Raw genomic sequence first — 13,417 nt, 5'->3', positions numbered from 1 at the left:
CTGAGGTGTTCAATTTTAGAAGATTTAAAAGAACATATTATACAGTCATTAATATGAATTTGAGATGTTATTCATAATACCATGAGGAAATGCCTGATTTATCATAAGTGAAGAAGCAGATGAGCAGCATTATGGCGTGAGCACCTGCTCTGGGATTTAAGAGCCTTGGTTTGAGGCTACCTCTGTCCTTCATTAGCTGCTTGACCCTGGGGAAGTCATTTCTACTCCTGGAGCCTCAGCTTTCTCATCTGTATGATGGGGCTATAACAATACCCTTTTCTGTGGGTGGTTGTGAGGAAAACAGTGACAGGTTCACAGCACCTGGCCCATAGTAAGTCTTGGCAATATAATCTGTACTCAGCATCATTTTTGCATCCATGGCAAACTCCATATACATAAAACAATGGAAGGAAATGTCACAAGCTGCCTCCTAGTAGTTATTGCTGGGTGGAGCAAGTGCAGGAAGCTGTCTTGTCCTTGTTCTTGCCTTTCTGGGATAGGATTATCTCTCCTCCCCTGCCCCCAGAGCACAGTTGCCTCTTTGCTTTGCTGGTCTGTGAGATCCTGGGTCAGGGACTCTTCCCTGTTCATTTCTGTAGCTGCAGCCCCAAGCACAGAGCCTGGCAAACAGTAGGTGCTCAGTCAATCATCTTACTGTCAAATTTTTCCAAGTTTTATTGGAAAATATAACAGCTTACAGTACTTACAATAAATAAGCACAGTACTTATTTGTTGATTCTGTGGGATAGAAAGCAGGCAGGGTTCAGCTGGGTGGTTCTTCTGCTCCACATAGTGTGGACTGGCGCCCCCAGATGCATTCATGTAGGGGCTGGAAGGGGACTGCGAGATCCAAAGGGCCTTAGGCACACACCTGCCTTGGGCTCCCAGCAGCCTCTCTGCCCACATGGCCTCTCATGGCTCATTAGACTAGCACAGCCTTTAACAACATGGAGGCGGACTTCCAGAGAGAGAAGGTGCAGGTGACAGGCCTCTTAGTGGCTGTGAACTTCTGCCTGTCACAGCATCCCGCCCACAGCCTGATGGCAGAAGGGGAATGTGCCTACAGGGAGGGGAGAAACTTGGAGGGCCATCTTGGTGCATCTGATACTTGAGGGATAGAAAAGAAAAAAAAAACACATTTTTTAAAGTACACTAGTTTAAGCTACTCTGGGGCAGCCTTAGTTGAAGTATTTGCTGCTTCTTTTCCCAGTGGCACTGAGTCCAGAGGCAGAGGCCCTGGTGCACAAGCCCTGAAGTCTCCCCAGGAGGAGACTGCTCTACTTCACAGCGAGAGACCACAGGGCTTCACACCCAGTAAGCCCTCAGAGAAGCCTGCACAGCTCATTGCACCCAAAGCCCCTGAGCCCCAGCACCTGTGTGCTGTGTCCTGTGGGGGGAGACTAAGGTGAGTAGGGCTGGCCCATGCCCTCTAACAGACAGTCTCTGCTGGAGGGGAAGATGTGGCCTGGCAAAACAATTTCCATGAGCACATCAAGACATCGATGCCTGCATGCCCACATGAGTGCTGACTGAAAGTGCTACGTGTACAGGAAGGGCAGGGGCACCAGGCTTTGAGGGCCCACAATAACCCACACATACACATCAGACATCTGTTAAAGAACACAGGTCTGCCTCTATCCCTTGAGATTTACTCAGGGCCAGCCAAGCATCACCTGTGGCCTTGACCCTAAACATCTGCTTGCTGGACTAGGACTGTCCCAAAGCCACATCTCTTACCTTACATCCTCAAAAGAAAAAACAAATGTCACGGATTTGGTCTGTGGGTTTAGGCTTAGGGTTACTGGTTGGGTCACTGCCAGCACAGTCAGCACTCCGGTGCATGGGGAGGGGCTGGATTTGGAAACAATAGAAAAAATCTCATTAACTTCAAATTCTTCCTCTCAGATCTCTTAAAAGTAGTAGATTCTCCATCGCAAATATCATTTCCCAATAGAGCCAAGCATCCATTTTCTTGCTTCTCTTAGAGTTTAAATTCACAGTCCCAGAGGTACTTAGACATCAATGCAATATTCACAATGGCTCTACCCAGCAGCCTGGAAATGTTTTATAATATTAAACAATCCACTTGCTCTTAAATGCATATACATAGTTCTAGGCATAACATCCATAAAGTGCAACACAGATTCTTCACACTGGCCACATGACAGAATATGAACACCAGAATTGCCAATAGTTTAATTTTCTATTTATTTTATATTTTTTAAATCACAACAAAAAATGTTTACTTTAAATAACTTTTACTCAAAGTTTTTATTTTAATTAATTGTCATATGTGTTTTACATTTTGATCTTTAAGACAAATCTTTAAAAGTGTAATAATAATAATACACATTAGCAAAGTTTTGACATCCTAATACCTTTCTATGTGTGTGTACATAATACATTAGGAATGTGTATAGTCACTATTAGTGCATACTCACTATTTTGTAAACTGTTTTTTGAACTCTTTATTTTGAAATGATTACAGATTCACAGGAAGTTGCATAAATGGCACAGATAGGTCCCATGAAACCCAATTTCCTCCCATGGCTACATCTTGGATAACTCTAGTGCAATATCAAAACCAGGAAACTGATATTGGCACAATGTATAACATTCTATGACATTTTTTCACATGGGTAGATTTCTGTAACCATCAAGATTCTGAATTATTCCATCATACCACCCTCATGCTACCTCCTCTGTAATCATGCCCACCTTTTGCCCCCTTGATCCCAAACTAATCTGCTTTCCATGTATACAATTTTGTCATTTTGCAAATGTTCCAGAAATAGATTCATCTGGTATATAACCTTTTGAGACTGGCTTTTTTTTTTCTCAGCATAATATCCTTGAGAGTCACCTACAGTGTCAAGTGTACCAGTAGATCAGCCCTTTTTATTGCTGAGTAGGATTCCATGACATGTGTGTGCCAAAATTGTTTAGCTATTCACGTGCTTAACCACTTTTAATGTTTTCTGTTTGGGACTATTACAAATACACCTGCTTGGGGGACCTCCCCTCAACAATTTCCACTCCATGGGGTTGGTTGGGGTTGATTTTGCCCCTTGACAGGAGGACAGACAGAAGACCAAGGTCCATCAGATGAGATTCTTCTCTGCCTTGACCACAGTGATGCTTGCAGGACTGTGCATGTAGCCCACAATGGTCCAGCCTGAGATCATCTCAAGCATTTTGCTAGAAACATTAAGTTTATGTTCTTATAACCAAAAATGCCTTGAAAATTATACTCAGTCTCTCTGGGCCTCATGGTCCTCAGCAATGCAACAGGGATAGAAACAATCCCTGTGTTAACAGGTTAGTATGTATTTGTTCACTCAACAAACTAGAAGTGTTTCATTTATTGAGAGAGTATGTGGGGGAGAAATTCAAGAAGAGGGAGAAACAGGCACAAAGGCCCTGGGGCAGACAAGGAGTTAAGTGGCCAGTGTGCCCAGAGCATAATGCTGGCAAGATGTGGGGTGGAGGACAGGGAATAGGGATAAGATGAAATGGGAAAACAGGCAAAGGTCTCCTGGGGAAGACCTAAGATCTGGAGGAGAGTTTTGACTTGAGACTTTCATGATGGGAAGCAAATGAAGTATTTTAAGCAGAAAAATGGCATGATCTGATTTACTTTTTCGTGCTATGCAGAGAATGGCCTGAAGATAAAGGAGCATGTATGGAAGTCAGTAAAGAAGTTTCCTGTATAGGGCCAGACAAGAAATGATAGTGGCCTCTTTAGGGTGATAATAGTGAGGACAGGGAGAAAAGGATGGATTTGGGATGTACTTTGGAAATAGAAGTAATTGTAAGGCTTATTCATGGAATGGGTCAGAAGGTAAAATCAAAAAGTACCTCTAGGTTTTTTGCTTAAAGTTAGTGTGGGCAGTAACATTTACTGACCTGGACAGAAGAAGCAAGCTTGGGACAGGTTGGGGCACCTGTTTTAAACATGTTAGGCTTGAAATGCTAACCAGTAAGGGTAAAGGAGGCAGTCAGAAAAGGAAACCTGTAGCTTAGGGATGAGGCACAGTCTGTAGATATTAATTTAGGATTCATTACATGATATTTAAACCTGTAGAAATGGATAAAATGACCTGGGAGAATGTACAAGAGAGAAAGAGCCCAGGCCTAAATCCTGAAGATTTCCAACAGTTAGAAATTACATAGAGCATGGAGAACCTGTTTCTCCAAGCCCCTTCAAAGCTAAACTTGGAAAGGAAAAAAAACCTATCATCACATGCTACCTTTTTCTTAACATCTTTAGTTGATGCTTAGTTATCTTTTTTGTTTTCTAATAGACACATTTAATGACATAAATTTTGTTTAAAGTACATTAGCTACATATGATAAGTCTTGAAATGTGTTGTGTTGCATTCACTTCTAAATAGTTTGCAATTTTTATCCCAGTATCTCCTTGGAATAATACATTAACAGTGTGTTTTCACACTTGGATGTATGTCCTTTATTTTGGCTTTTTGTTATTAATATCTAATTTGATTGCATTGAGGTTAGAGAACTTTGAATAATATCAATTCTTTAGTGCTTATTTATTGAATCTTCCTTTGTGAAGTGGTATATGCTCAATTTTTGCAAACACTCTATGGGTAAATGCATCTGTATATTTCTATTATATCAAGCTTGCTTATTGTATTCTTCAAAATCTTTACTTCTCTACTAATATTTTATTGTTCTGTTTGTTCTATCAGTTTTGGAGAGTGTTGTCATAAAATTTCCATTACGGTCATGAATTTGTCAGATTCTTCCCAGTATGTCATAGGGTTCTGTTTGTTTGCTTTCTTTCTTCCAAGCTTTGTTATTAGGTGTTTATAAGTTCAAGATTTAAACCATCTTGTAATGACAATCTTTATGCTCAATATAAAGCCTTTTCCTTAATCTATCTTATATTGATATTACTACAATAGTTTTCTTTAGCTACTATCCATCTGGCATATCATTTTCAATTAATTTATTTTCAATATTCTGTGTTCTTATGTTTTAGGTATATCTCATGAGAAACAGCTATAATTTGATCTTTTTAAAATCCAACCTAAGCACCCGTATCTTTTAAAATGTGAGCTTAACCTGTTTACATTTACTATGGTTACTGATATGTTCAGACTATTTTTTTTTGACCTTCCTCATGTTTCTGTTAACAATGATTTTTCTTTAAAGTTTGTTTCCTCACTTTCTTCCTTCTGTTTAATTTTTCTAAGCATTCTTATTTTCTTTGTCTGTATCTCCCTCTACTTCTGTTCTTTACTTGCTACCCTTAAATTTTTTACTTTAAAAAATCTAGTGCTGCATTGTGCAAAACAGTAGGGCTAAATTACACTCCCTGACTTCAAGCTCTACTACAAAGCCACAGTAATCAAGACAATTTGGTACTGGCACAAGAACAGATGCAAAGACCAATGGAACAGACTAGAGAGCCCAGATATAAACCCAAGCATATATGGCCAATTAACATACAATAAAGGAGCCATGGATATACAATAGGGAAATGACAGCTTCTTCAACAGCTGGTGTTGGCAAAACTGGACAGCTATATGCAAGAGAATGAAACTGGATTATTGTCTAACCCCATACACAAAAGTAAACTCAAAATGGATCAAAGACCTGAATGTAAGTCATGAAATGATAAAACTCTTAGAAGAAAACATAGGCAAAAATCTCTTGACTATAAACATGAGCAACTTTTTCCTGAACACATCTCCTTGGGCAAAGAAAACAAAATAAAAAATGAATAAATGGGACTACATCATGCTAAAAAGCTTCTGTACAGCAAAGGACACTATCAGCAGAATAAAAAGGCATCTTACAGTATGGGAGAATATATTTGTAAATGACGTATCTGACAAGGGATTAACATCCAAAATATATAAAGAACTCATATGCCTCAACACCCATAAAGCAAATAACCCTATTAAAAAATAGGCAGAGGATATGAACAGACAATTCTCCAAAGAAGAAATTCAGATGGCTAACAGGCACATGAAAAGATGCTCCACATCGCTAATTATCAGGGAAATACAAATTAAAACCACAATGAGATATCACCTCACACCAGTTAGGATGGCCAACATAGAAAAGAATAGGAACAACAAATGCTGGTAAGGATGTACAGAAAGGGGAACCCTCCTACACTGCTGGTGGGAATGTAAACTAGTTCAACCATTATAGAAAGCAGTATGGAAGTTCCTCAAAAAACTCAAAATAGACATACCATTTCACCCAGGAATTCCACTCCTAGGAATTTACCCTAAGAATGCAGTTTCCCAGTCTCAAAAAGACATATGCACCCCTATGTTTATCACAGCACTATTTACAATAGCCAAGAAATAGAAGCAACCTAAGTGTCCATCAGTAGATGAATGGATAAAGAAGATGTGGTACATATACACAGTAGAGTACTATTCAGCCATAAGAAGAAAGCAAATCCTGCCATTTGCAACAACATGGATGAGCTAGAGGGTATTATGCTCAGTGAAATAAGCCAGGTGGAGATAGACAAGTACCAAATTATTTCACTCATCTGTGGAGTATAAGAACAAAGAAAAAAACTGAAGGAACAAAACAGCAGCAGAATCACAGAACCCAAGAATGGACTAACAGGTACCAAAGGGAAAGGGACTGGGGAGGATGGGTGGGTAGGGAGGGATAAGGGGGGGAGAAGAAAGGGGGTATTATGATTAGAATGCATAATGTGGGGGGTGGGAGAAAGGGGAGGGCTGTGTAACGCAAAGAAGACAAGTAGTGATTCTACAACATCTTGCTATGCTGATGGACAGTGACTGTAATGGGGTTTGTGGGGGGGACTTGGTATAGGGGAGAGCCTAGTAAATATAATATTCTTCATGTAATTGTAGATTAGTGATAACAAAAAAAAAAGAGAGAAAAAAAGGGGGATTACTCCCTGATAGGATAAAACTAACTGCAAATCAACGATTAATGCATGCTTTACATATCCTTAATTTTGATCTTTCAAAGGGTGTCAGATGATCAGCTATGGAAGTACATTTTTCTGATAATATTCCTTTCTCTTAAAAAAAAAAAAATCAGTTCCTGTGTGGTGATCTCCAATAGGTTCTTCACAATGGTATAAAGGTCATATCAAAGTGTGGGCAAAGGGTTTGTTTGTGTTTATACAGAGGATCAAAGCCTAATTTGGCTACACAGAAAACGAATTAAGATACAATATGAAGAAGAACTCCCAACATCAACATCCTCTGGAAGAGTCATTCCAGAAGATGAACATCAAAAAATTTCAACAAAGATCCTGGCGCTGCTGCAGTTGTAGCTGCATTCATCCCACCGGTTCCTGGAATTGCCATGGGAATGAAGAAGGAGATATCTAAGCTGGCCTGTGCATACAGTAAAACAACAAATTTGACTGGATCTATACTGTCGGAACTCAACGAAGAATTAGGAGAAGTGCAAGTTGCAGTGCTCCAAAATCGTGCGACTATAGACTATCTACTGTTAAAAGAACACATGGGATGTGAACAGTTCCCAGGAATGTGTTGTTTTAATTTGTCTGATTTTTCTCAAACTATTCAAATTCAGTTAGACAATATCCATCATATTATTGATAAGTTTTCACAAATGCCTAGGGTGCCTAACTGGTTTTCTTGGTTTCACTGGATATGGCTGGTAATTGTAGGTCTGCTTTTGTTATGTAGCTGTATTCCTATTATGTTAATGTATGTGCACAATTTAATTAGTTGTTTAAAACCTATACATGCTTATGTTACTCTACAAGAAGATATGTCAAAGAAATAATCAATCTTCCCATGTTTTCTTCCATCTGCTACCTCTATAACTTTTCTTCTTCCTTCCTAATTACAAGCCTTTAGTAGAATTAGTGCCTCATATAGAAAATTACCAAGTATCATAATTCTTCCAAGTGGTAAAGATACCTCAAGACAAATGCTGGGCATAGAAGCTACAGGGCATAAATCTGCAAAGAAGTAAAAAAGCTAACCTTTTCAAAGAATATTGCTTCTCTCTCACTTGCCAACTTTACATTTCCTTGTATGGCCCTGGAAGATGACTGGTTAGCCAGAGACGGGTAAGGTTCCTCAAGGGAGGAACAACCTAAGACAGGCACAGTCGCAGGGTGGCCATCAGGAGAGAAATTGGGGACCAACAGAGGGGAGGCTTAGAACCTCACCCCCCCCTGTTTTGAGAGAAATCTTCTGCATCCGTGGATGTTTTGTTGCCCTTATCTAGCTTGTATTAATACTTAGTCTATAGGCACAGACCTGATCATCTACATTTGCCCTCTTACAGCACTAAATTATGTTTTCTACCTTTATCTTGCATCTACCTACCACTTCAGCATTTTATTTAAAAAAATAATAATAATAGTAAGGGAGAAATGTGGGATTCACATATAAATCAAGTATAAAAATCAAATGAATAATCATATCTGACTTGATTGTTTATAGTTCATGATGCATGATCAAAACCGAAAGTTTCTGTGATATGACTGCCCTTACACTGTTCACCATGTAAGAACTTATTCACTATGTAAGACCTTGTTCACCATGTAAGAACTTGTTTGTTATGCTTCAGAAGATTGGAGACTGTTGAGATATAGGCTTGGGGTTGATTAATGACTGTGCATTGAGTCCCCTATACAGAATTTTATTGTTGTTAACAACCATTTGATCAATAAATATGAGAGATGCCCTCTCCAAAAAAAAAAAAGAACAAAGAAAAAACTGAAGGAACAAAATAGCAGCAGACTCACAGAAACCCAAGAATGGGCTAACAGTTGACAAAAAGGGAAAGGGACTTGGTGGGGGCTGGGGGATGGGAAGGGAGGGAGAAGAGGAATAAGGGACACTACAATTAGCACACATAATGTAGCAGCAGGGGGAGCATGGGGAAGGCAGTATAGCACATAGAAGACAGTGATTCTGTAGCATCTTACTACACTGATGGACAGTGACTGTATGTGGTGGGGACTTGATAATGGGGGGAATCTAGTAACCACAATGTTGCTCATGTAATTGAATATTAATGATACCAAAAAAAAACAGTAGAGCTAGCCACCTATAGCTAATGAATATTTGAAATGGGATCAACTGCACAATTAATATATTTTAAGTAACTAATGTAAATTTTTTAATGGATAACAATACAGTTGTTAAAAAGCTTTTACATATGTTTGGAACAATTTGGTTAGGTGAATCATTTTCAGCTCTAAATTTTGTGAAATCTAAATATAGATAAAATATTTTTAGCATCCAAATTGAGATGTCCTGTAAATGTAAAATATGCACCAGATTTGGACTTTAATTTTCATTCCTATACAGTTCCACCTATTCACACCCCCACCTTAATTCATTACTCTCATTTTGTTTATACACAGTGATGATTTAGATTTACCAAAATGTTTACCGTTTTCTTCATCCACCTATATACCTGGCACCTGGCATCCCAGGCCTCTCACAATTCAGCTTTCTACATCCAGCTTCTACACACCACACTGCAGGCTGCATGGACTCTCAGTGTCACTAGTGCTACTGAGGACTCAAGGTGTGGGCAGAGACCGTCCTGCAGCTGGTGCCAGGGCCTCCTGCTCCGGTTGGAGTACAGCTGCTCCCCTGGGTTCTCTCTACCTCAGTGGGAGCTACCACGCGCAGAAGCTACAAAAGGCTGGGTCAAGCCTGAGCTGCAGGCAAGAGAAGGGCCTCCACGTCGGTGCTCGGCTCAGCTTCCACACCCTGCTGGCCCCTCTGGCTGGCCACCACACTCACACTTGCCCCAGACTCAGAATGGGATTGGGGGTGGGCTGCACCTTGTCTATTCCTCTCCATCCACTCTCAGATAATACATCCAACCATCCTGGCCACGCCCTCTGGGGGCAGATAAGGGGCCTTAGTGCCTCTGCTGTGTGAGCCCTACCTGACCAGGGTTAAGGTCAAAGGATCTTCCTCTCTCCTAAGACCTTAGGGGGGCATTTTCCAGTGCCCATGCCACTCCTCACAGACACATGGTAGCCTGGATGAGGGGGAGGGAAAGGAGACGCTCATTGCTTCCTTAAAATTTGCGCTCTAGATGCCTCACCCTTATCCCAGCCCCCGAATAGCCCAGAAGTATGTGTTTCCAATGGGTGGTATACAAATGACAACTCTGAGCCCCCTGAGGTCACCAGAGCCGATCCTCCTGGCAAGAGCTCCTCACACCCTTAACAGTGCAGTCAGAAAAGCCCATTAACGTATGAAGTAGTGTGCTGAGAGCATCATCTAGTGGTCACAATTGCAAATTACAGACCGGATTGCCCTGCACCCATATTCACTACTTCAGTGACTTCTACCCAATAATGGGAAATACTGTTCAAAAAAGACAGGAAACACCCATTCACAATTGCATCAAAAAGAATAAAATACCTAGGAATAAACCTAACCAAAGAAGTGAAAGACCTATACCCTGAAAACTATAAGACACTCTTAAGAGAAATTAAAGAGGACACTAACAAATGGAAACTCATCCCATGCTCTTGGCTAGGAAGAATTAATATCGTCAAAATGGCCATCCTGCCCAAAGCAATATACAGATTCGATGCAATCCCTATCAAATTACCAACAACATTCTTCAACAAACTGGAACAAATAGTTCAAAAATTCATATGGAAACACCAAAGACCCCGAATAGCCAAAGCAATCCTGAGAAAGAAGAATAAAGTGGCAGGGATCTGACTCCCCAACTTCAAGCTCTACTACAAAGCCATAGTAATCAAGACAATTTGGTACTAGCACAAGAACAGAGCCACAGACCAGTGGAACAGATTAGAGACTCCAGACATTAACCCAAACATATATGGTCAATTAATATTCAATAAAGGAGCCAGGGACATACAATGGGGAAATGACAGTCTCTTCAACAGATGGTGCTGGCAAAACTGGACAGCTACATGTAAAAGAATGAAACTGGATCACTGTCTAACCCCATACACAAAAGTAAATTCAAAATGGATCAAAGACCTGAATCTAAGTCATGAAACCATAAAACTCTTAGAAAAAAACATAAGCAAAAATCTCTTGGACATAAACATGAGTGACTTCTTCAAGAATATATCTCCCTGGGCAAGGAAAACAAAAGCACAAATGAACAAGTGGGACTATATCAAGCTGAAAAGCTTCTGTACAGCAAAGGACACCATCAATAGAACAAAAAGGTACCCTACAGTATGGGAGAATATATTCGTAAATGACAGATCCAATAAAGACTTGACATCCAAAATATATAAAGAGTTCACGTACCTCAACAAACAAAAAGCAAATAATCCAATTAAAAAATGGGCAGAGGAGCTGAACAGACAGTTCTCCAAAGAAGAAATTCAGATGGCCAACAGACACATGAAAAGATGCTCCACATCGCTAGTTATCAGAGAAATGCAAATTAAAACCACAATGAGATATCACCTCACACCAGTAAGGATGGCTACCATCCAAAAGACAAACAACAACAAATGTTGGTGAGGTTGTGGAGAAAGGGGAACCCTCCTACGCTGCTGGTGGGAATGTAAATTAGTTCAACCATTGTGGAAAGCAATATGGAGGTTCCTCAAAATGCTCAAAATAGACTTACCATTTGACCCAGGAATTCCACTTCTAGGAATTTACCCCAAGAATGCAGCACTCCAGTTTGAAAAAGACAGATGCACCCCTATGTTTATCGCAGCACTATTTACAATAGCCAAGAAATAGAAGCAACCTAAATGTCCATCAGTAGATGAATGGATAAGGAAGATGTGGTACATATACACAATGGAATATTATACAGCCATAAGAAGAAAACAAATCCTGCCATTTGCAACAACATGGATGGAGCTAGAGGGTATTATGCTCAGTGAAATAAGCCAAGTAGAGAAAGACAAATACCAAATGATTTCACTCATCTGTGGAGTATAAGAACAAAAGAAAAACTGAAGGAACAAAACAGCAGCAGAATCACAGAACCCAAGAATGAACTAACAGTTACCAAAGGGAAAGAGACTGGGGAGAATGGGAGGGTAGGGAGGGATAAGGGGGGGGTAGAAGAAAGGGAGTATTATGATTAGTATGTATAATGTGGGGGGTGAGGGAAAGGGGAGGGCTTTGCAACACAGAGAAGACAAGTAGTGATTCTACAACATCTTACTATGCTGATAGACAGTGACTGTAATGGGGTTTGTGGGGGGGACTTGGGGTAGGGGAGAGCCTAGTAAACATAATGGTTCTTCATGTAATTGTAGATTAATGATAACAAAATTTTTTAAAAATTAAAAAAAAAAAGACAGGAAACAATCCCTGGGCCCCAGTATCAACTTAAATATTTACAAACATAAAACAGTATATAGCCTTCCAGTGCTTAGAGATTATAACAACTAGGAAAAATTAAACAACTTTGCTTTCTGAAAACAAAAAGTTCAAAAATTCTTAATTAAATGTAAGATCTCCAGTGTGGCCTGACAGAATTTGTGACTGCTGGGGCTCAATAGATCATTGAGTAGAAGCCTCCAGAGGGTCACTGTGACCACCCTGATTTCTGGGGGCTTCTAGGTACCTGAGCCCCTACACAGGACCCTAACTTCACAGAAGACTGTCAGCCCACTGATGATGACAGGCTCCTGGCTAGGGTTGGGGGTTCCCACCCAGTCACCTGGGAAGCCCTAGTAAAGGCCCAAGAGGCAGGTACAATTGCTGCTGGCTCCCCTGGAGATTCACTGCACCAGGGCACACCGTATTAAACATTCAAGACAGACAGGTTTTCTGCCACTTGCTGCTAATTCAATTTCTAATACCAATGCAAACTCAGACACTAATATCATGTAGGAGTGTTTGATCATAAGGACGGGGGAGCTACAGTGCAAAGCACTACTTCAGTGCCTGCACAAAGGACATCTAACGTGCTGCATTCTGATCAAGTCCTCAATGGGAGCAGAACTGGCCACATCCAAGAACAGGACACTACACTGTGCTTCTCAGAAGCTCTGAGCCCCAGCCCTGCAGAAGGATATGTGCCAGCAACCCCTTCCCACCACGGCCCATGCTGCTGCCCTCCCAGAGACATCCAGGGTCTGGCGGCATCTACCACAGTACTTATGGCTGATGAGCCTGCCTCTCACCAATCTGAGGCTGCACTGACCCAGCCCCCACCCCAGCCCTGGCTCTGCGCAGATGCTGGATTGGACTTTCCAAGACTACCAGTCCACAGCCAGCCTTGGTCACGAAGGACAAGATTGAGGGGCCACCCTGAACCCAGGTGAGGGGGAGGCCAGCCCACCCTCAAAGAAAGGGGCTCTCTGCCCACCAAAGCCCCATCAGGAGACCAGATAACTGAGGGGCACCTGCCTGCTTCCCTCCTCAACCTTGACTTTCAAGAGGGTTTGAGTCAGCTGGCCTTGGTTTAAAATCTTAGC

This window comes from Manis pentadactyla, chromosome 8, assembly GCF_030020395.1.
Source record: "Manis pentadactyla isolate mManPen7 chromosome 8, mManPen7.hap1, whole genome shotgun sequence".
NCBI classification, from domain to species: Eukaryota; Metazoa; Chordata; class Mammalia; order Pholidota; family Manidae; genus Manis; species Manis pentadactyla.
The sequence above is the reverse complement of the archived record's forward strand: the minus strand, read 5'-3'. Positions refer to the sequence as shown.